The sequence below is a fragment of the Bemisia tabaci genome, chromosome 3 (assembly GCF_918797505.1).
Source record: "Bemisia tabaci chromosome 3, PGI_BMITA_v3".
Lineage (NCBI taxonomy): Eukaryota > Metazoa > Arthropoda > Insecta > Hemiptera > Aleyrodidae > Bemisia > Bemisia tabaci.
This window is the reverse complement of record NC_092795.1, coordinates 16409637-16429843: the sequence shown is the minus strand read 5'-3', so window position 1 is coordinate 16429843 and position 20207 is coordinate 16409637. Positions and strand designations below refer to the sequence as shown.

Genomic DNA, 20207 nt, shown 5'->3' with positions numbered 1-20207 from the left:
TGCCTTCTTAACCATCCGTCATGCACATCTTCAATTGGCAGGGAATTTCACCAAAATATGTCAGGGAAATGTCAGGGCATTTCATTTTCTAAATTCTGTGGCAACCCTGTTTTTACCAGGAGAATTTTGGGAAAGTTTTGCTGAAAATTTCTCTGATTTTTCTTCTGATCTCCTGCAAATATCATACACATTTCGAACAAAAATTGCACAGGTACACTTCTGTAAAAAATCGAATTGTTTGAAGCAATTTTGGCAAAATTGCAACCTTGGAATGGAGTTACTGTCTCTCGTCAGGGAAACGGCGAATCAGTCAGAAAATATCTCGAAAAGATACACCCTACGCCAGTTGCGAGGCGTGAATAATCGATTATCGATATTCCCCCACTTGAGGCTGTGGTAAAGAATCGACTATTGAGGTGTTCGCTACGAACACCCTGTTTATCGATCGTTTTCCACAGGTTTAAATGGCAGAGCAATCGATATATCGCCAAGCACGCCACGCTACTGCCCTACGCCTGATCACATGCACTGGGGGAAAAAAAAAACACATTGGATCTAGAGTCCAGACTCTTAAAAACATCGACAAGAAAAAGTACTCTTGATTCGATCAGAATCTAGCTTGAATCAAGAACCAAGCCTCTTAATTTAAGCGGATTTCGTTTTGATTCAAGCAAAAATCCGATTGAATCAAAAGTATTCTTTCTTGTCAACGTTTTCAAGAGTCTGGCCTCTAGATCCAATGTGTTTTTTTTTCCCCCAGTGTGCTTAGATGGGAGGTGCTCGAGGTCTCTAAGATACATTGTTCTTGTCGTGTATTTTATGAACGGCACTGTACGCTTCGGCGAAAGAAAGTGGACTTTGGTCCGAAAGTGGAAAGTTGGAGGCAACGCAGGGTAGAATTCAGCTACGAAAAATGTACACGGAACACTTTTTTACGAAAACAGCAAAACACTACTCTAATTAGTCAGCAACTAGTTGCGTTTGAGTCCACCGACCGTAACGAGCGTTGAACTCCCCGAAATTCTGCAGCGATGGCTCTTTCACCATCAGCGATTCTTGTTGGGCAGCTAATTCCCGACGCACAGTGGATCAAGTCAATGGAGATGTTGCATGTGTGAGGGATTTGCGATGTGACTGTTGACTATTTTATAAAAGTTTGCGAAAAACACGATGGTGCCACTGGTTTTCTCTGAAATCAACTCCCAAGCTCAAAAAGAGCTCTCAAGTTGAGGCCAAAATGGAGGGGATACCCCACGCTATCCTGAGAGTCCACCTCTACATCAAGACAAACTCTTCATGCAAAGATAGAGAGCAAATACCTAGCAGGGTTGCCGTGTTTTCAGTTTTAGAGTCCCCAAATAAAGTGGCAGCCCTGTCAATGTATTTGCTCCCTATCTTTGCATAGAGAGTTTGTCTTGATGTAGACATGGACTCGCGGGATAGCGTGGGATATTCCCTCCATTTTGGTCTCAATTCGAGAGATTTTTTTGAGCTTGGGAGTTGATTTCAGAGAAAACCAGTTGGACCATCGTGTTTCTCGTGAACTTTTATATAGGAATCAATAGTCAAATCGCAAATGCCTCTTACATGCAACATCTCCATCGTAAGGGATGCTGCTCGAAGAGGACTAGGGAACACAGGAAAAAAAAAAACACATTGGATCTAAAGTCCAGACTCTTGAAAACATTGACAAGAAAAAATACTCATGATTCAATCGGATTTTTGCTTGAATCAAAACGAAATCCGCTTAAATTAAGAGGCTTGCTTCTTGATTTAAGCTAGATTCTGATTGAATCAAGAGTACTTTTTCTTGTCGATGTTTTTAAGAGTCTGGACTCTAAATCCAATGTGGTTTATTTTTTTCCAGTGAGTCAATGAAGTGACTTCTACATGATCTACGTTAGGTATTAACATCCATACTAGCTGCTTCAGCTCGCTACGCTCGCTTTCGCCGCTAGCCGGGGGCAAGCCCCCTGGACCCCCAGTTACTCGCTCCGCGAGTAACTGTTGGCTCGCTCCGCGAGCCAAATTTTGCTACTACCAGTGCGTAGAGGACTTCCTGGAGGCAAAATGATAAATTCAAAAATAAAGAATAGGAAACTAAAAATTACCTACTTTTAGAAAAAGAAACAACCTTGAAAAATAAATAACACTCCTGGAAAAGAAAATTGGAACACATTTTGAAAATGTAACGGTGCGAAAAGGTGAAGATAAATCACCAATTCTCTCGGAAGAAGACATGAGCCGACCCCCGACATGAGTGAAACTGCCGTAGGACCCATGCTAGGGTAGAAGGGTGACACGTGTTGTGAGCAGGTAGGGATGGGTTAACGTGGAGAGGGAAACGGAAAATCAGAGAGTGGGAGGTCGCCCAACCATATGACTCGTCCAGCGTCAAAAACGCAAATATGTCGTTATCAAATCGAGGTAAATTTTGCAACTTCGGTCGCGCAAATCGAAAAACGAAGGGGTCTTGGCACATCTAGACCCTATGAGCTTTCATTTAAAACAAATCCGAGGAAAATCGGTCCAGTAGTTTCCGAGATCGAATTAGCACAAACTGTCCAGCGGCAAAAACGCTAATATGTCGTTATCAAATCGAGGTAAATTTTGCAACGTCGGTCGCGCAAATCGAAAAACGAAGGGGTCTTGGCACATCTAGACCCTATGAGCTTTCATTTAAAACAAATCCGAGGAAAATCGGTCCAGTAGTTTCCGAGATCGAATTAGCACAAACTGTCCAGCGTCAAAAATGCAAATATGTCGATATCATATCAAGGTAAATTTTGCAACGTCGGTCGCGGAAATCGAAAAACCAAAGGATGTTGGCACGTCTACAGCGTAAGAGCTTTCATTTAAAACAAATCCGAGGAAAATCGGTCCAGTAGTTTCCGAGATCGAATTAGCACAAACTGTCCAGCATCAAAAATGCAAATATGTCGTTATCAAATCGAGGTAAATTTTGCAACGTCAGTCGCGCAAATCGAAAAACGAAGGGGTCTTGGCACATCTAGACCCTATGAGCTTTCATTTAAAACAAATCCGAGGAAAATCGGTCCAGTAGTTTCCGAGATCGAATTAGCACAAACTGTTGGAGGCCAAAAAAGGCCTTAGGATATTAAATATATAGATGAGCTTTTAGTGTTTCCATATTTTGGCAAAGTCCTCTCATCAACTCGCTCCACTAAACGCCGCGGGCGAAGTGGTAACTAGTGAGTGCCTGGACAGCAAGACAGTCAAAACGCCCTCGCTTCCATGAGTATGCAACGCGGACATCCGCAGAGTTCGAATAGTTGCATCTAGGGGTTAAATGAAATTCGTTTAGCATCCGTCGACACGAACTGAAGTTTTGATTGTTTCTCTTACGTCTTAACTAAATTACAGCGTTGCCCATTGTGCCGTGAAACTGAAGCATTACTGATTTACACCGCGACAGTGTTAATTTTTTGAGAAATGCAATATTTAAATACACCGCAACGTTACCGGTAAAATTCGCTCATTCCGCGTCCAGTGCTGATTGTGGAGCGTGCAATACGCCTATTCTGTTGTGCTAAGGAAGAATGCCGTATGAACCTTCAGGAGTTCAGGCGTTGCTAAAATTCCTTTTAAACGCGAATTTTCTGGCAAACTTATGAATATTTTCCCTCCAATTTTTCAGATATTTTCGTACGCAATGTCACCTAAAGTCCCTGAAAATGTCAAGGAAAAATATTCATATCTTTCCTCAAAAATAAACATTTTCCTGAAGGGAATTTAGCATCTCTTGAATGTTCATACGGCGTTTTTCCGTAACACGGCAGTATTAAGGACCTGTGAATGATGAATTCCGGAACGACTTTTACAAATGATGCTCGAAACTTTGGTTATCAGTCATCATTAGGCGAATCCAAGCGTTTACTTACGAACATAACTTTTTGATACTAGTACTCTGAAGAAAAAAAAAGTATGGTAACGGCTGCCGTAAGTCCTCTTGATTTTTTACACAGTGATACTATTTAGTAAAAATGACCAGAATTAATGTAGTATTCACCAGAACTCAGGTGATTCTTACCAAAATATGGCAAAGGCTCCCATACAATCTGGTGTTAATTACCATACTCGTATCACTGTATCAGGGTATAGTAAAATCTACTAGATTTTTTTTCAGTGTGATAGCAGTGCACGGGGTCCCTGAAATCTATTGATTCTGGACCCGCCGCCGAGAATTTCGAGCAACACTCGACGCTCGAAGATTTCTCATCAAGCTCTCGTCTAGACTCGGGTGCAAATTGCCATGTGCGTTACTGCCGATCGAAACGCGCGTTATTGGTTGTAAAGAGAGCAGAGCACGTGAGAGGTGCAATAAAAATTGTGAGGTTATGGAGGCCTGTCCCTCGAGGGAGGGGGGGGGGTGGATTACGGGGGAAGTCGCTGAGCGCTAGACTAGGCTGAAATCCCAAGTTCAGGGCGATGCCACATTAGGCTAATCCCTGCGACTCTGAGCCGTCCGTCTGTGATGCAATGGATCACCGCACTCGATAATGTGTGCAGCCGTGCGAAATATGCACGGTGCCTTGAAAATAAAGGAAGATTGGAACGATTTGTTTCCGTAAAATATTTAATGGAATTTAACAAAGCTGTGAAATATTTAATAGTCTTCTGGAACCAGAGTATAAGATTTGCACTCAAGTACGCAGATACTGCGAAAATTAATGATGTTTGCAGCTGAAAAGCAAACGCATTGGCGAACCGGGGGGGGGGGGGGGGTCGTCGTACCTAACCCCCTACCCCCCAATTCGCCCGAAAAAAAGGAGGAAGAAAAAGAGAGGGAAAAAAGAAGGAAGAAGCGTAGAGACGAAGAAGGAAAGACATTAGGTAATTATTCATGACGAAATTAAAGCAAACTGCTTTGTGGATGCTGTTAAAATTTAAAAAATTTCTGGTAGAAACCCCCCGGACCCCTCTTACGCCCCCTTCCCCTGTTCGGAGTGTCCGGATCCGCCTTTGAGCAAACAATTGGTAAACCTGCTTTGGCAACGTGTTTTTCAGCATGCGATATTTATGAGATTTCTTGAATTATTTCCCAGTTTTCATTGTCTAAGAAAAAAAAGCTCCCTAAAAATACGCCTAATCTCGTGATTTGCGCATCGTAGTAAACTGCAAACGTGAAGTAGTTCTCGAAATGTGAGTAAAAATCATTACCTCGAAAAAGATGTATTGAAAATTAAAAGGTCTAGAATAGTGTCGGAAAGTTAGGCAAATCGCACCTTTTGCCGCAGTGGCACGCCGAATTGTGCGGAACGGTCGATCTTAAGAAACTTTTTATTTTACTATTCTGAATGTGTAAGCACTGCAAAATTTATTAGGGATAGGAAAAATCGGAAAATGCGAGAAGAGTCAGGGCAAGATCGCAGGAACAACCAAGTTTCCACGTTTTTACGCGCCCGCCCAAAATTTCCGGTCAATTTTAAAGTTGTAGCCTTGACTGCCCGCCATAAGAAGAATCCTGTAACTTCAATAAGAATTCCATGAAAATTAGCGAGTTTTCTCCCAGCCCAGCGAAGTGCATGTTCAGTCGGTTGATAAACACGTTTACTCGGTAGTTAAATGATTTTACAGTCGTTCGGAGTGAGTGACGCAGAAAGGAACCAACCTACGCTGGTGTTCGCTCCGAAAAAAGAGGTTTATCTTTAAGCGGATTCCGACGCGGAGAAGCAGTCGTGAAGTAGCTGATTGTAAAAAAAGAAGAAAATAAATTAATGGAGAGAATGTTTACAGTGTAATCTCAAAGACAAACAAGTGCACAAAATGAGGGGGAAATGTATAGGGGACTGAAATTGAATTATTGTTTTTTACGTAAGCATGCGTCTCTCCTTCGTCTGGAATTTTTGCTGCTCTATTTTCCGATGGATTTGTATCTCTTGTTGAAATTAAAATCTCCAATTGCTGCAGTTCATTTCTTTAGGTTTCACCGATAACCGCTCGTTGCCCCCCCCCCCCCCCCCCTTCAATTTTCCAAAAGGCTAGTAAAAAACAAAAGCAAGTATCTTGATAAGAAGATAGTTGCGAAAGTCTTGCGATTCCGGTTAAGCCATGGTAAGCCAGGAGTGGCATATTACTCAAAAATTCATTTGAAAATCTGGAATGGCCAGGGAATTTTCCCGTGGAACCTGCTTGAAAGTCTCTCTTCCGGCTGAAAAATTCTCTTTTTTTCTTTCCATACCCCTGTATTGCGAATGTTACTATCATGTGTAAATTTTGCCTTTAAGCTCTCATATTTGGATTTTTTCAAAGTTCATGAGACTTCAATTGAAAAGTCTCTTTGTGAAGAGCATTTTTCCAAGAAACCATGCCCAGAAAACATTGAAACTTTATGCGGAAAAGTCAAAGAATTTTGTAATCTGAGAACTTGTCACCCTGAAGTATGCCCTTGATGATGTAAGTTTTTTGACTCGGAGTGTCGCTGCCAAAATTGGGCCAGGTTACATCGATGTAGAGTCTCTCCGGGAAATGTCATGAAATGGTCTTCGCGGTCAAGAATGTTGTGGTAACAATTCAGGGAATTTCGACATACGTTTACCTACTTTGGAATTTTTCTCGTAAAACCGGAGTAAATCAGGGAAATGCCGAAAAAATGTGTGTAAATAGCCGAAAATACTATAGACAAAACGAAAAACTTACAATTGGACTGCATTTTGCAATATGGAACTAAAAATTCTGGCTCTTCTGAAAAAATACTCATGTGCATAGGGAAATTAATGGCGCTTACGTTGTTTATAAACCGGGCTAGAATCTATAGGTCCAAATTGCAAATTGTAGTCCAATTTTTCTTTACTCGCCAATGCTGAAAAAATTAAGATATTTTCAAAGTCGTATACATGAGCAAGGCCAAGATGCGCCGGCGCCGCCTTCAAACAAAAGGCTTTTGCCGCAGTTTCGGACCCTGTTCGGACCTCGTTTACGTAATAAAGTGTTCTTCCGCGAGATTGAAAGTTAGAACACAGGTGTGCTACAAACAGAACTAATCGGTGCGTCGACTATTTCCTCGGCCAACTTGTCGCGATGTCAAGACGCCCTCGGTTGAGTAGCTGGACCTCATCGGCCCCACCCTCTCGTCCTATGCCTACGAGTCTCCGTGGCTGAAGACAAGGAAAAAAAATTGCAAAATAGAACGGAAAAAAGACACTCTCAGCCTATCGCTGACTAAGCCGACAAATTGGCTGCAGGAGTCACGTTAATTCCTTCGATTCTGCCGTGCACTCTACTGAGGAAAAACGCCGTATCATCATTCGAACCTTGCCAAATTTCTTTTTTAAAAGACAATTTTTTTTATAGAATATTTATGAATATTTTTCCTTGAAACTTTTGCACTCAGTGATAATAATATAATTTATTTTTTTTTCTCCATCTGCTCCAACAAAAGGATACAACTAAAGTAAAAAGAAGGTAAAATTCATAAATATACATAAACTAAAAGAATAGATATAGAAATAGTATAGTAGGTACAAACGAAAAAGGAAGAAGAAAAAAATTGGAGGGATGGGTTTTGCCCACTTATTGTAAGCCTGAACTCCTGTCGGGAAAAATGCGATCTGCTCTTGTCTTTCTCGAATAAAAGTAAAAAAACATTAAAAAACAATAAATATAATATATTTTTTCGGCTGAATTAATTAAATTAAATTTGCTTCTTTTTTTTTACTTTTCCTTTTCCCTCTCTTTCTAGTAACACCCTTTCTTTCTCTCGCTCTCTCTCATTATTTTCCCTCCTTTTTTAGTAGATAGAATCGTGAAGGAAATTCTGTAAGAAAATCAAATGAAAATATTGATTATTTCCCCCGGAAAATTAAAGTTAACTGGAAGAAATTTGGCAACGTTTAAATGCTCATACGTTGTTTTCCGTTAATACGGCAGCGTAGATTGGCGGTTGGCGCCAGAGAAGGCGTGTGCGTCAGGACTTCTTTCTCAGCCTCTCTTTATCATATGCATTTTTTTTAAAGCTAATCGACTGAGGCTGAGGGTGTTGAAGTTCGAAATGTTCCTATGCCAACGAGTCTTAAAGTCAGTTTGAATGTTGACGTTTCAGGACTCATGAAAAAAGTATGTATATATCAGGTTTTCGCCTGTTCAAATGCTGAGTTCTTTGTCTTTTTCCGGCGAGATCGCAGAGAAAATTTTTGAGGAAGTCGAGGTATTCAACAGTGAATCATTCTTATTGAGAATTTTAAAATGGGGATGCACTGGAAAAAAACACATTGGATCTAGAATCCAGACTCTTGGAAACATTGACAAGAAAAAATACTCTTGATTCAAGTGGATTTTTGCTTGAATGAAACAAAACAAAATCCGCTTAAATTAAGAGGCTTGGTTCTTGATTTAAGCTAGACTCTGATTGAATCAAGAGTACTTTTTCTTGTCGATGTTTTTAAGAGCCTGGACTCTAGATCCAATGTGTTTTTTTTCCAGTGTGGGTCTCTAGTTCTACGTGTCACGAAATCGTGTTTTAATGGTTGAATCGCACACATTACGCAAGCATTGAAAGAAATGATTCGCGGGGATTATTGAGTTACTGTGAAAATTTCTTGTTGGGCAAAATTGCCAGTGAGGTACATCTAACTTTATCATCAAACTTGCTATAAAATTCTTGTGAGTTACACACTTAAATTTCCCATGGAGTCTTTTTTTTTTTTTTTTTTTTTTGTGAAGAACGTCTCTTTTTTTGTAGTGAGCCTCACTCTGTCCCGATTTAAAGTGCATTAACTCGTCCAACATCTCAAGTATCGCCTCTCGTAAAAAATGTTCGATGACATCATTAACCGTTTGAGCACTCGCTGTGCATTATTCCGAATCGGCCTCACCCGTCATGCAGGTGTAACAACCAAATTAAATATTCATCGATTTTGATCTTGTTTTTTCCAAAGTATGTTCGCGTTAATATTGGATGTTAAAACTTTACGTTTGGACAGCTGTTGTTACTGTGTGTGCGTACGATTTTAATTAGGCTAGCAAAGAAAAATAAAATCAGTGCAAACGTCAAGCTTGTATCGACCTTCAAAAAAACTGTGATTGGTGTCACCCACCGCCGTAATGCTTACCACGATGTGCTCCACATTGATTCATCATCCAGTGGTGCACTCATCTAAATCGATTTTTACACGCACATCACTAATGAAACCAAGGTGAACGGAGCCATGACGTATGGTATAGTGAGGGATGACATCAGGTAACCTGTTTTTCGAAGTTCGATTTCTTCGTTTATATCGGACGAAGAAGTTTGGCGTTTTTATAGATCTTACTGTATTTTTTTTTTCCTAATCAATAATCTGCCTATAATAAGAAAAAAAGATAAGGAAAAAAGACTCTTGAAACTTAGCGCGTCAAAATGATGGACCATTCATGAAATGCACATATCGCAGACCGATGTTGTTTTCAATTGTTTAATCAGATGCATTAAACCAGAATCAGCCTTTTTGCATTTCACGTCGCCAAGTTGCCTCTCATGTTTCATTTTTTTACCAGAGAACTAAGCAGCATGCCACTTTGAAATTTTCTCTGAATTTTGCTCCGATTGTGAAGAGTATCCTTATAATATTTCAAATCTAAGTGAGTTTAGTTTTTGAAAAAACAAAAACATGAGATGAAAACAGGCGACGTTTCATGCCGTCGCGATTCTTGCAAGTTGGCAACACTGTTCTTCCTCCATTTAAATGTATGTAAAACAGTCGATTCCTGGTGAGGCAGCTTACCTCACCTAAAATCGATATTTATAATGGATTTAAGTGGTGTTTTAGTCGGGCTGATTCCGGTCGAGTCCATGCAATCTTGAGATTGAAATTACTAATAAGGATCAGAAACAGTGGCGTGGCGTGCTTTGCGATGTATCGATTGATCTGCCATTTAAACCTATGGAAAAGTATCGATAAACAGGGTGTTCGCAACGACCATCTTAAAAATCGATTCTTTACCATGACTTCAAATGGGGAAAAAGCGATCAAAAAGTGAAATGCAGCCGACGCGCGACCCATGCGAGTTGCAGCCATGCATCATGGAGTGCGCACGGTTAATCAGCGACAAGAATGCCGTAGACTCACAACCAGTGCCCACGGTGTCAACGCTTTATTTATGTATAAATAATAACGACCTATGAAGGTCTCGCGGTCAGCGGGTAATTATCACTCAAAAATTAGTCCGCCGCCGAGTTTCTCAATTCCTACGCGGTGTGACTGACAACGCTCCAATGACATTTCAACGATCGGACATTTTAATAAAAGCTTGATGGTTTACTTAATCTAATGACACGTATCTCAAATTGCGGCGTTGAGCATTTTCTCTTGTGTTTTATTTTTAAAACAAAAGTAATTCGTTATACTATTTTGTTTTAAATATTTCTGTGATTTTCTTCAGCCTGTCTCAATTATTCCCGGCAGACTTTAACGTTACCGGGTTGCCGGCAGTCAGGAAAATCGAGAAAGTCAGGGAATTTAAGGCGACTAGGAAAAGTCAGGGAATTCAAAGGAAAAGTCATGGAATTTACCGAGGTGCGTTTAGGAGAAGTGAGTGTAACTGTAAGGGGAAAATATCAAAGTGGAAGTTTTACTCAAATGTCAAGGGAAGTTAGGGAATCCAAAAATTTTGGGATCAGGGGAAAAGCAAAAAAAGTCAGGGAAACTTAGGTAATTTGAAGATGAAGACGTTATGGCAACCCTGCTTTTCTAGTTGCAAGTTCTCCGAAAAAAAAGAAAACGAATTGTGAACGAAGATTTTGAAACGCTGTTATTGTATTACGTGTTTTCAGGATTTAGTTATTGTTTAAAATCAAGTATACTCAAAGTTTAAATGCAAAAAATAGCCAGTTATGTGAACTACTTCACTTGACTAAAGTTGAAAACATTTTTCAGGAGCTTAGGTCGGCAGACACCATTCAATTTTTCCTCTTTAAACCGGTTTTTCTCTAAATTTCAAATATGTCACTTCACAGCACGGAGATGACCCTCCTCGGCGCTTTTATCGTCCTTCTTCTATCTAATTAACGTTTTTGTTGTTTTTTTCTGTTTCAGGTAAGAGCCACTGATTGTGAGTCGAAGATTCGCAAAAATTGTTCGTGAGTACCGTGATGCTTTTCTTTGTATCTCCTTCTCAGTTAATTTTTCCCGGCAAACTAGATTCTAAAGGCGATGCCTTTGTCAGTATCATGCGTGGGAATCCGGTGTTCGAACATTTTTTGTTTTATTTTTCTAGTCTTCACGCTGCGAACTTCTGTATGAAATTTTGTGAAATTCAAGGGGTCCTTGCCATGACACCTCATGTGCACGTTTTTTTTTCCTAAGAGGAACCACGTGGAAATGAACTTAAGTCGAAGGGGCTGTGAAGCACCCATATCTTCTGCACACGGTGCCTTTTGATATAGTTAATTTGCATATCGATGGCTGAGGTGCAGTACCGCTTATCTGCAAACTGACGATTTTTCAGGACGAAGGAAAAACTAAGCAATTTTAGTCATTTTTAGGGAAGGTTTGCTATTTTTTTATAAATTTCAGCAGCGCTCCCTTGCAACATTTAAAAAGACCATAAAAACATGAGCTTGCGGGTTTTATAATGTAGAGTGCAGCAAAGTCACTAATTCATTTTCGCCAACTTTGTCAGCCAAGCGGTTTTGTTTCTTAGCCCTCGATATAATGTCTCATAGCGCAAAATGAATTATTACTTCTTTAATGTGCTCTTTTTTTTACAAATTAACAAATTGATTTAGGAATTCTTGTGCTAAGTCGTGCACAAAGAAAACAAAAATAAATAAATAAATATATAAATAAATAGATAGATAAACAGATAAATAAATAAAGAAAGAAAGAAAGAAAGAAAGAAAGAAAGTAGTAGTAGTAGTAGTAGTAGTAAGTTAAGTTTATTTTAAAGCTGTGCTTTAGCATCTAAAGGCCATTTACACCTCTGTGTGTTTACATGGAAATCAAGGTTACATCAGTGAAAATACAAAAGAATTGAGGGGGAAGGTTAAATAAGAAAGAAAGAAAGTAGTAGTAGTAGTAAGTTAAGTTTCTTTTAAAGCCGTGCTTTAGCATCTAAGGCCATTTACACCTCTGTGTGAAAGGAGGAAGGAAGGGAGGGGAAAAAACTTCCTCGACCCCTTCCCATCCCCCATTAACCCTTTCACCTTCCATATAAATCCAAGTTAGCGCGTCACCTCGAAGCGAAGTTCGCAATGACAACATGAAAGTCTCTTGACCCCACCTTAGTGGACGCTCATTCGCGGTTTCAATCTGGTGGCGCCTGCTTTCCCTCGGGACAATGGCGGGAGGAGGGTGTCTTCGAAAGTTCGTCCGCCGGCAACGTGGCAATCGCGTTCGTCTCCCCGTGTTGATAAGCACCGTGCCAATTTATCCACACCCCCTCCCCACCACCATCTCTGCGGGCCAAAATCGTAGCGCCTCCATTGCCAATTTTCACGCTTCCCCAGACGTGTTAAAATTCAGGGACCCGTCATCCACTTTGGAACGCATTTCTGGTTTTTTAAGCCCCCAATTAGCTGTTCCAAAAACGCTGCTCCGGAAGAAAGCTATTCAAAATTATTTGAAATTTCCCCAATCGGGGCTCAAAATTGTTTATTTATTATTTATTTATTTTTTTAAATTTTATTTATTTTTTATTGTTATTCCAAAAGTGTTGGATAGGAATGAATAACATTACGGCCTCTGTTGGCACAAGATCTCAACCTCACGCGACTTTTTTTCAAATTCTGACGTTTTAACCCAGCCTCACAAAAATTACCCCCCCCCCCCCCCCCCTGAAGAATTTGCGTCTGTGACCCGAATTCCCAACTCTGGAGAAAAGTCTCTTGGACCCTGAATCCAGACTCCTAAAAAATTCGACAAGAAAAACTGCTCTTGTTTCAACCTGATTTTTGTGTGAATCCCAAAAAAATCCACCTAAAATATGATGCTTGGCTCTCGATTCAAGTTAAAATCCGATTGAATCAGAATAGTCAAATCCTCTTAGAGTTTGGACACCGGATCCAAGAGACTTTTTCCAGTGAATTCTTGCAGGCTGTCACTTTTTTGAAATATTTTCAACAATAAACTCTCGGTTTTTTCCAACCCTGTCGCGATTCGATGCGGGTTTTCATATTTGATTTGTTTTGCACTCGAGCGCGGCATCAGGGTCCATGCGTCGTCTCTGTTGTCTTCGTCATAGTTTAGCACATGTCGCACTCGGTTGACAGCTCTACAACAACGCAGCCATTTTTTAGTGTATTTGTTTACTTTTGCACGTCGCAGACGAGTTCGACATAATCCCTCCGCTCTCATCTTTCGTTTCAATTACAAATCATAGCCTTGAGTAGATCGTGTTGAAAATATTATCTATTAATCGAGTACGTTAGTCCGACTTTTGAAAAAATAAAAATTCGGTAGTGATTTTGTAATTATACTCATCTTGAAAGTGCATTAAATCCTCCGGTGCACGAAGGGTCGTAAGTAATATTATTTTTTGTTTGAAAAATGTTAGTTTAAAGTTTTATTTTTTAAGAAACAAAATTGCGCTTCGGGTTTTTAGGCTCGTGTAAAGTTCAGATACATGTTGCGGAGATGGGCCTTAAGTTTGAGTTGAGTATTTGAGTTAGAGTTATTTAGTTGTCAATATTCCAAGGTCGTGTTTAATTTCTCTTGTGCACGTAAATAAGGAGACAAACGTCCATCCCCTCTCTCCCCATACTAATTTTTGATTATCATTCAGTCCTTTCTTATTTCATTTTGTAGACAGCCACCGTTCAAACTTTTGGAAACGCTCGCGACGCAGAATCAGGGACCTCCCCCTCCCCTTGCCACAACGCATTGCGAAGTACTTTAATTACATTTAGATTAATTTAATTTTAATTAACTATTAAGTACATTTTATCTTTATTTTGTGCCTAAAATAATGGCAAAATAACTTGATTGCGTCGTCTCAAAATTTTCGCTGCTTTACTTTATTTTTCCCGAAGAATTTTCCGAAATAAATTCTGCATCAAGTTCTCAGAGAATATTTTTAGGTAGAGGAACCCAAAACTTCACGAACTGAAGAGGGTTTTCTTTTCTCACAGTAGAATGAAGTCACCCAGAAAAACCGCATTCAGGTCGTAAACTTGGATTTTGGTTTCATCAGCGATATGTCTTTCCTACTATATCTTATCATATTACTGGCGAAATTGAATAGTAAATTAGTTGTGAGGGAAAGTTTGGATCAAGGCAAACGAAAATTCAAGAGTCTCCAGTTTTACCATGAATACAAGCCTTTCTTATCGTGGTTTATTCTACGGGAAAATGTGAAAATTTCCCATAAATTTGGCTGCAGCCGGGAGTTGGGACTCGAGACGCCTCCCATGGTCCCATGGCCTAAATTTGGTGTCAGTGCGTCCACCGCACCTGTGCAGTGACCGCGTTGTTGTGTTTTTATTTACGCTTTGAGTTTCGTCGGGGTTTTTGTTTGGGCTTCCTAGCGCCCCCTCACGTTCCTCGGCCCTCCCCGCGAAGCACCCCCCGCAACCCAGACTCATCCGGTAAAGTGCAAGTCCTTTTCCTGTGCATTCAATGACATGATTCTCTGTGCATTTAATCGAAGCGCTGGGTGTAGAAAGGCAGGGTGTCTACAAGTCCGGGAATAGTACTGATTTTTTAAAGACGGTTCGGAAGTACTGTTTTTTTTTTTCAGGACGGTCCGGAAGTACTCAAAAAGCGCAGAAATTCCGCAAGAAGGCCTGGAATTTTTTTTACTTTTTGTCATTTTTGTCGCACTTGGAGCGAAAAATTGAATTTTTTAAATTTTTCGAATTTCGTCAGATAGAGGTACTGAGAAAGTACTGAATTTTTCCGTTGAAAATTATTGAGTTTCTTGGGAATGTGCTGAAAAAGTACCGTAAAGGCACTGATTTTTTGCCAGCCTGTTTTAGTAGACACCCTGAGAAAGGGCATTTCCTGGTTGCGGTGTCTCAAAATTTCCGCTTACGTGTCATCCATAGTGATTAAAGCAAATGCATGTAATTCGTGTTAACCTTTACGGAATGTACTATATGAGTTGGCAATGCTGAAAACGAGAAATTTCCGAAAATTCACTAAATAGTTTTCTCTTTAAAACATAAATTAGCAGTGAGGATTTTGAAACACCGCAACCAAGTAATGCCCTTTCTGCACCCAACGCCTCAATTGGATGATGCCGGAATTCGGCGTTCGTCAGACGAAAGAACGTAACGTAACTCCATATTAAGGCCTTAAAATCAACGCAAACGGTTCAATTTACTGCAAGAGCATGATCGCGTAATTTTCCTAATAAACATCTCCCAACTTTTGCATGTGACCAAAAAAAAAAAAAAAAAAAAAACCAGAGATATTACAGCTAGAGATTCCTCAGTAATAGTCTTCTAGTGTAAACACAATCTACGGAATTGCAAATATTGCATTATAAATTGCATAATTTTGCAATGGTGTTGTTTAGTTACGTCCTTTCGTCTGGGAAGAGTAAGTATTGTGCGTGTGATCGTTCAAAGGATAACGGACCCAACTCGGACGAAAATAATATTATTTGTTACTATATTACCGGTAGTATGTCATCCCCATGAAATCTTAAAATCTAGTGACCTACGATAGACATTTTTCACTATCAACCTCGCATCTAACTACGTTTGCTGGACGCGTAATAAGGTCTGTGAGAAATCTAGTACTATGGCCACTAAATTTTTTAGGGGTCAGCCAGAATCAGGGATTTAGGAACCATCGATATTTTTTTCCGTATAGTGTCGAAAAAACTAGAAGGCGAGTTCCTGGTACCATTGTTTGAGCGATTTACTAGAATTTTGGCACGGAAAATAGTCGTAAAGTGTTGAGTCGAACCGGAATTATGAAGTTTGAAGTCAGAAGTTCAAAATACTTCGTTCTAAAAATAAAGTTGCATTTACAATGTTAACTTGACGAGCTGGAGGCTGAATTTTTTTTAAACAAAGTGCACTTTGGCGCCTTCTGTTGTCATAAAGCTAAACCGCTCGCAGCCCTTACACTACGATCGCCTTCCCAGAAAAATTGCATCGATGCAATAAAGTCCCTTTCCCGTGGTCGGTCATTCAGTGGCAGGGCGCGAATGATCGATTATCGATATTTCCGCATTTGAAGCTGTGGTAAAGAATCGATTTTCAAGGTATTTGTCGCGAACACCCTGTTTATCGATCATTTTCAAAAGGTTCACATAGCATATCAATCGATATATCGCGAAGTATACGCCACGCCACTATTATATCTCTGAGCGAAAGTCACTAGTATTTTGGGAGGGTAATCATTATCATGCCTTGGTCAGTAGTCTCTTGTGCTCGGTTAAACTCTACGATGCGCTATCTGAATCTTCAATTTTTTTAATAAACAACCAAATAATAATTCTCACTTAACTTATACGGTACTTTCATCGAAAATAAGTTTTACCTTTTGTAGAAAAAGCTAAGGTTAGTTCGGAAAATTTGAACTTTAACTAAACTTGCATGATCTCATTGCAGATATGCATTGTGAAAATGATTTCGTATATTAGTCGTGACGTTACCACAAGCATTTTCCGTCCTACCAATCAGGTCCAAACAAAAACAAAAGTTTAACCTCATAATAAACTGGAGATACGTCGTTTTTCTTTGAGGTTCCATTAGTAGCGTCTATATACAATGTTCAGTTGTGCTGTTGATCTACACCCCTCCCCCTTCCCCCGACCGCGAAAATGCTATTTTTAAACATGACACATGATTCGGCTGACAATTGTCTAATCTTACGTGTAGTCACCTCTCTGAACGATAAACTCTTCGCACCAATCAATGTTATCAGATTTTTTGAATGTCTCTCAGGATGTGAAATTGACATCAGTACGGAGGGCTAGTTCAAATATTCGGCTTGGAAAAAAAAGGGGGGGCGAACGGAACTTTTGAATGTTTAAAGGAATTGAAGGTACAGAAACGTAATTTTAACCTTCATCTCTAGTAATTTTTACGAGTTTTCGGTGATCTTTGCCAAGCACATGCGCGGTTCGCGGTGATGTCGGATTTCATCATCTGCAGGATTTCACATTGGCAATTTCATTAAGTAATATGAATGTCATCGACTGTAACCTCCTTGCTAGGAGATAACTGTCGTGCTACGGAAGAACACCATGTATGAATGAGATTTTGGACGTCACTTATGCTTTGATGAGATACGAATGGAAAATTTGTGATTATTTATTTTTCATGGAATTTTATTTGTCAGTGACTCTGAAGTATCCTAAAAATGCCTAGAAAAGTAAACTCAATTTTCTTCAAAAATAAATGTTTAATCAAGGGCAATTTGGCAACATTCGAATATTCATATTCACATCAGAGGTTGCTAGCATATTAGACTCTCACCAATATATAAGATCCAGGTTCGATCTTAGCTTTTCGCGCCTGTTCATCAACAAAGTTGCAAATTTTCAACCCAAAGATCTGGTAAATGTAACCCCAAAAATTTGGTTAATACCCAAACATAATAACCGCACGTTTAGGTTACTTAGTTCTACTTCCCAAATTAACACAAAATTTTGGTTACTTTTTCATCCTGGGCGCTCATCAGTTATATAGCACTTGGAATGGATTCACCATTGATTCTCTCTAAACGTCCTGCATACCGCACTTAAGAGGAGACCTCCTGTTTCTGACTATCCTTGGTTTATTTTTGACGAATTTTGTCCAAACATACGATCGAAGGTCCAGCGCCCGTTTCCGAAAAATTATGTCAGAGCCGCTGGCAAGAGAAAGCTCGTTCTCGTGTCTTCGTTCATCAGTCCTATTTTTTTGCCCGTTTGGTGGATTACGTCAAAGCTATCGATTAAAGCCAATCGGCCTCTCTTTTTCGAACTTTATTTTTTATATTATGATAATTTTATTATCTCTCCCTCTCTCTTTCTCTTTCCTCCCCCCATCACCTACTTCCAATTCCCTTGCTCTCCCTCATCTCGGTGTCGAGTGGACCGATCAGTCCACAACTTCAAAAACGGTCCTGCCCTTGTTTTCTGAGCTACTATCACTATCAGCGACCTCTACGTCAAAGAGACAGGTGCAGCGCGGAGTACCGTGTGCCGTCGAAGAAAGGAGAGGAAAAAATACCAAAGTTGGTTCAGCATGCACTGTATCGCTACCGTCATTGACGTCATCCTCAGCGATATTGCATACCATTACCATGGTTTTTTTCGCCTTGGGTTTATAAATCAATAATGAGCTGGTTTGCGCGACTTTGTAGTGGTTGCTCCGCGTTCAGTCTCAGTAAAGTCAAAGAGGAAGTAACCTTTGATGCGCCAACATTGGTCAAGAATTCTGGACCCCATACCTTAGCTGCAATTTAAACCGTAAGGAGCTTTTCCAGGGGAAGGCTGTTTACTGGAAAGGAGTCTCTCGGGTTCAGAGTCCAGACTCTTTAAAAATTTGACAAGAAAAAATACTCATGACAGGGTTGCCATAGTCAGGGAAACCCGGGAAATATCAGGGAATTTTAAGAAGTCAAGGAAAATGACGAAAGTGTCTGGGAAAAATTGTCATGTCAACTTCATTTGCTTTCTAGACTAGGTTTAACGTTTCAAACAATAGATTTTGCGTGAAACCTATTCGAAGTTATGTCTTTTTAACCATCTGGCATATCCTCAATTGTCAGGAAATTTTACCAAAATGTGTCAGGGAAATAAGGAAAATGTCAGGGAATTTCATTTTCTAAATTTTATGGCAACCCTGCATGCAATTGGATTTTTGTTTGGATCAAAAGAAAATCCGCTCTCATCGAGAGGCGTGACTCGATTCTAACAAAAATCCGATCGAATGAAGAGTACTTTTTCTGGTCAAATTCTTTAAGAGCCTGGACTCTGGATGCAAGAGACTTTTTTCCAGTATTTAAGGAACGACTATTACTGAAGACCGTAGAATAATACGTAGAAAGTTGACAAAAGGACAGATCTCATCATTTACTAATCTACAAGACCGAACGATCAGAATAATGGTTTTTGGCCAACCCAACGACCATTATTATTGCTTCTTAAAAATCGTGAAAAATATGTTAGCAACAGAGTTGCAGCGTTTACGGTGCGCGATTCCGGGCCGAGGAGAAACCGGTTCAGTGAGACAGGCTCGGAGCTCGGCTCCCGGAAAATTCGTACTACCGCAGACGCGGACTCGGGACAACCCCCGCACAGTGGATCGAGTCAATCAGAGAGGTCGGACATGACATTTTTAACTGTAACTGCAAATTTTAATGTTTAAATCGTCAAATTTTTAATCATAAGGGATGCGTTCGGCAGACAATGGAGATGTTGCATGTGTGAGGGATTTCCGATTTGACCATTGATTCTTATGTAAAAGTTCGCGAGAAACACGATGGTGCCACTGGTTTTCTCTGAAATCATCTCCCAAGCTCAAAAAAAGCTCTCAAAGTGAAGCCAAAATGGAGGGGATATCCCACCCTACCCTGAGAGTCCACCTCTACATCAAAACAAACTCTCCATGTAAAGATAGGGAGCAAATACATTAGCAGGGTTGCCGTGTTTTCAGTTTTGGAGTCCCCAGATAAAGTGGCAGCCCTGTCAATGTATTTTCTCCCTATCTATGTAAGGAGAGTTTGTTTTGATGTAAAGGTGGACTCTCAGGGTAGGGTGGGATATCCCCTCCATTTTGGCCTCACTTTGAGAGCTTTTATTGAGCTTGGGAGATGATTTCAGAGAAAACCAGTGGCACCATCGTGTTTCTCGCGAACTTTTATGTAAGAATCGATGGTCAAATCGCAAAGCCCTCACACATGCAACATTTCCATTTCACAATGAAACCACTTTCAAAACCTCAAAGTTCTGTATGAACGGAGTTATGAGCTTTTAAAGTCTCCAAATGCTGTCCGATCTTCTCCTGTGACTCGACCCATTGTGCTCCGCGAGCCGACGCGGAGCTGCACATGCTTCATACCTCGCTGATAACAGACGTCCATAAACACCGTATGGACGCATGCTGCTCACAGACAAAGTCATAAATCGTAAGTGGAGGTCCCCCACCAGTTTTTAGGTTTAAAAACAAATGAAACAGCGCGAAACATGGCTGCAATGAGGGGCTTAGAGGGCAAGGTTCATAAGTGCAGTTTTCGCCAGTTCGAGATATATGTAATTAAAGTTTCAAATTACATGGGGCCTCATGAAGGTAAGGAAGGGCAAACTCCCTGTTCGATGCTTAAAAATTT

General features: G+C 40.2%; 1 protein-coding gene across 3 annotated transcripts in view; it reads left to right on the top strand.

Annotated features, from left to right (window-relative positions):
- Positions 1 to 20207, top strand: part of larp (La related protein) — a 79605-nt gene that overhangs the window by 8594 nt on the left and 50804 nt on the right. The window contains exon 1 of one of the 3 annotated variants that reach the window (XM_019061853.2): positions 14379 to 14521. The exons of the other annotated variants lie outside the window; for them this stretch is intronic. The gene's annotated coding sequence lies outside the window, so the exon portion shown is untranslated. Of the gene's footprint in view, positions 1 to 14378; positions 14522 to 20207 lie in introns of those variants that run through there. 3 annotated transcript variants of the gene reach the window in all.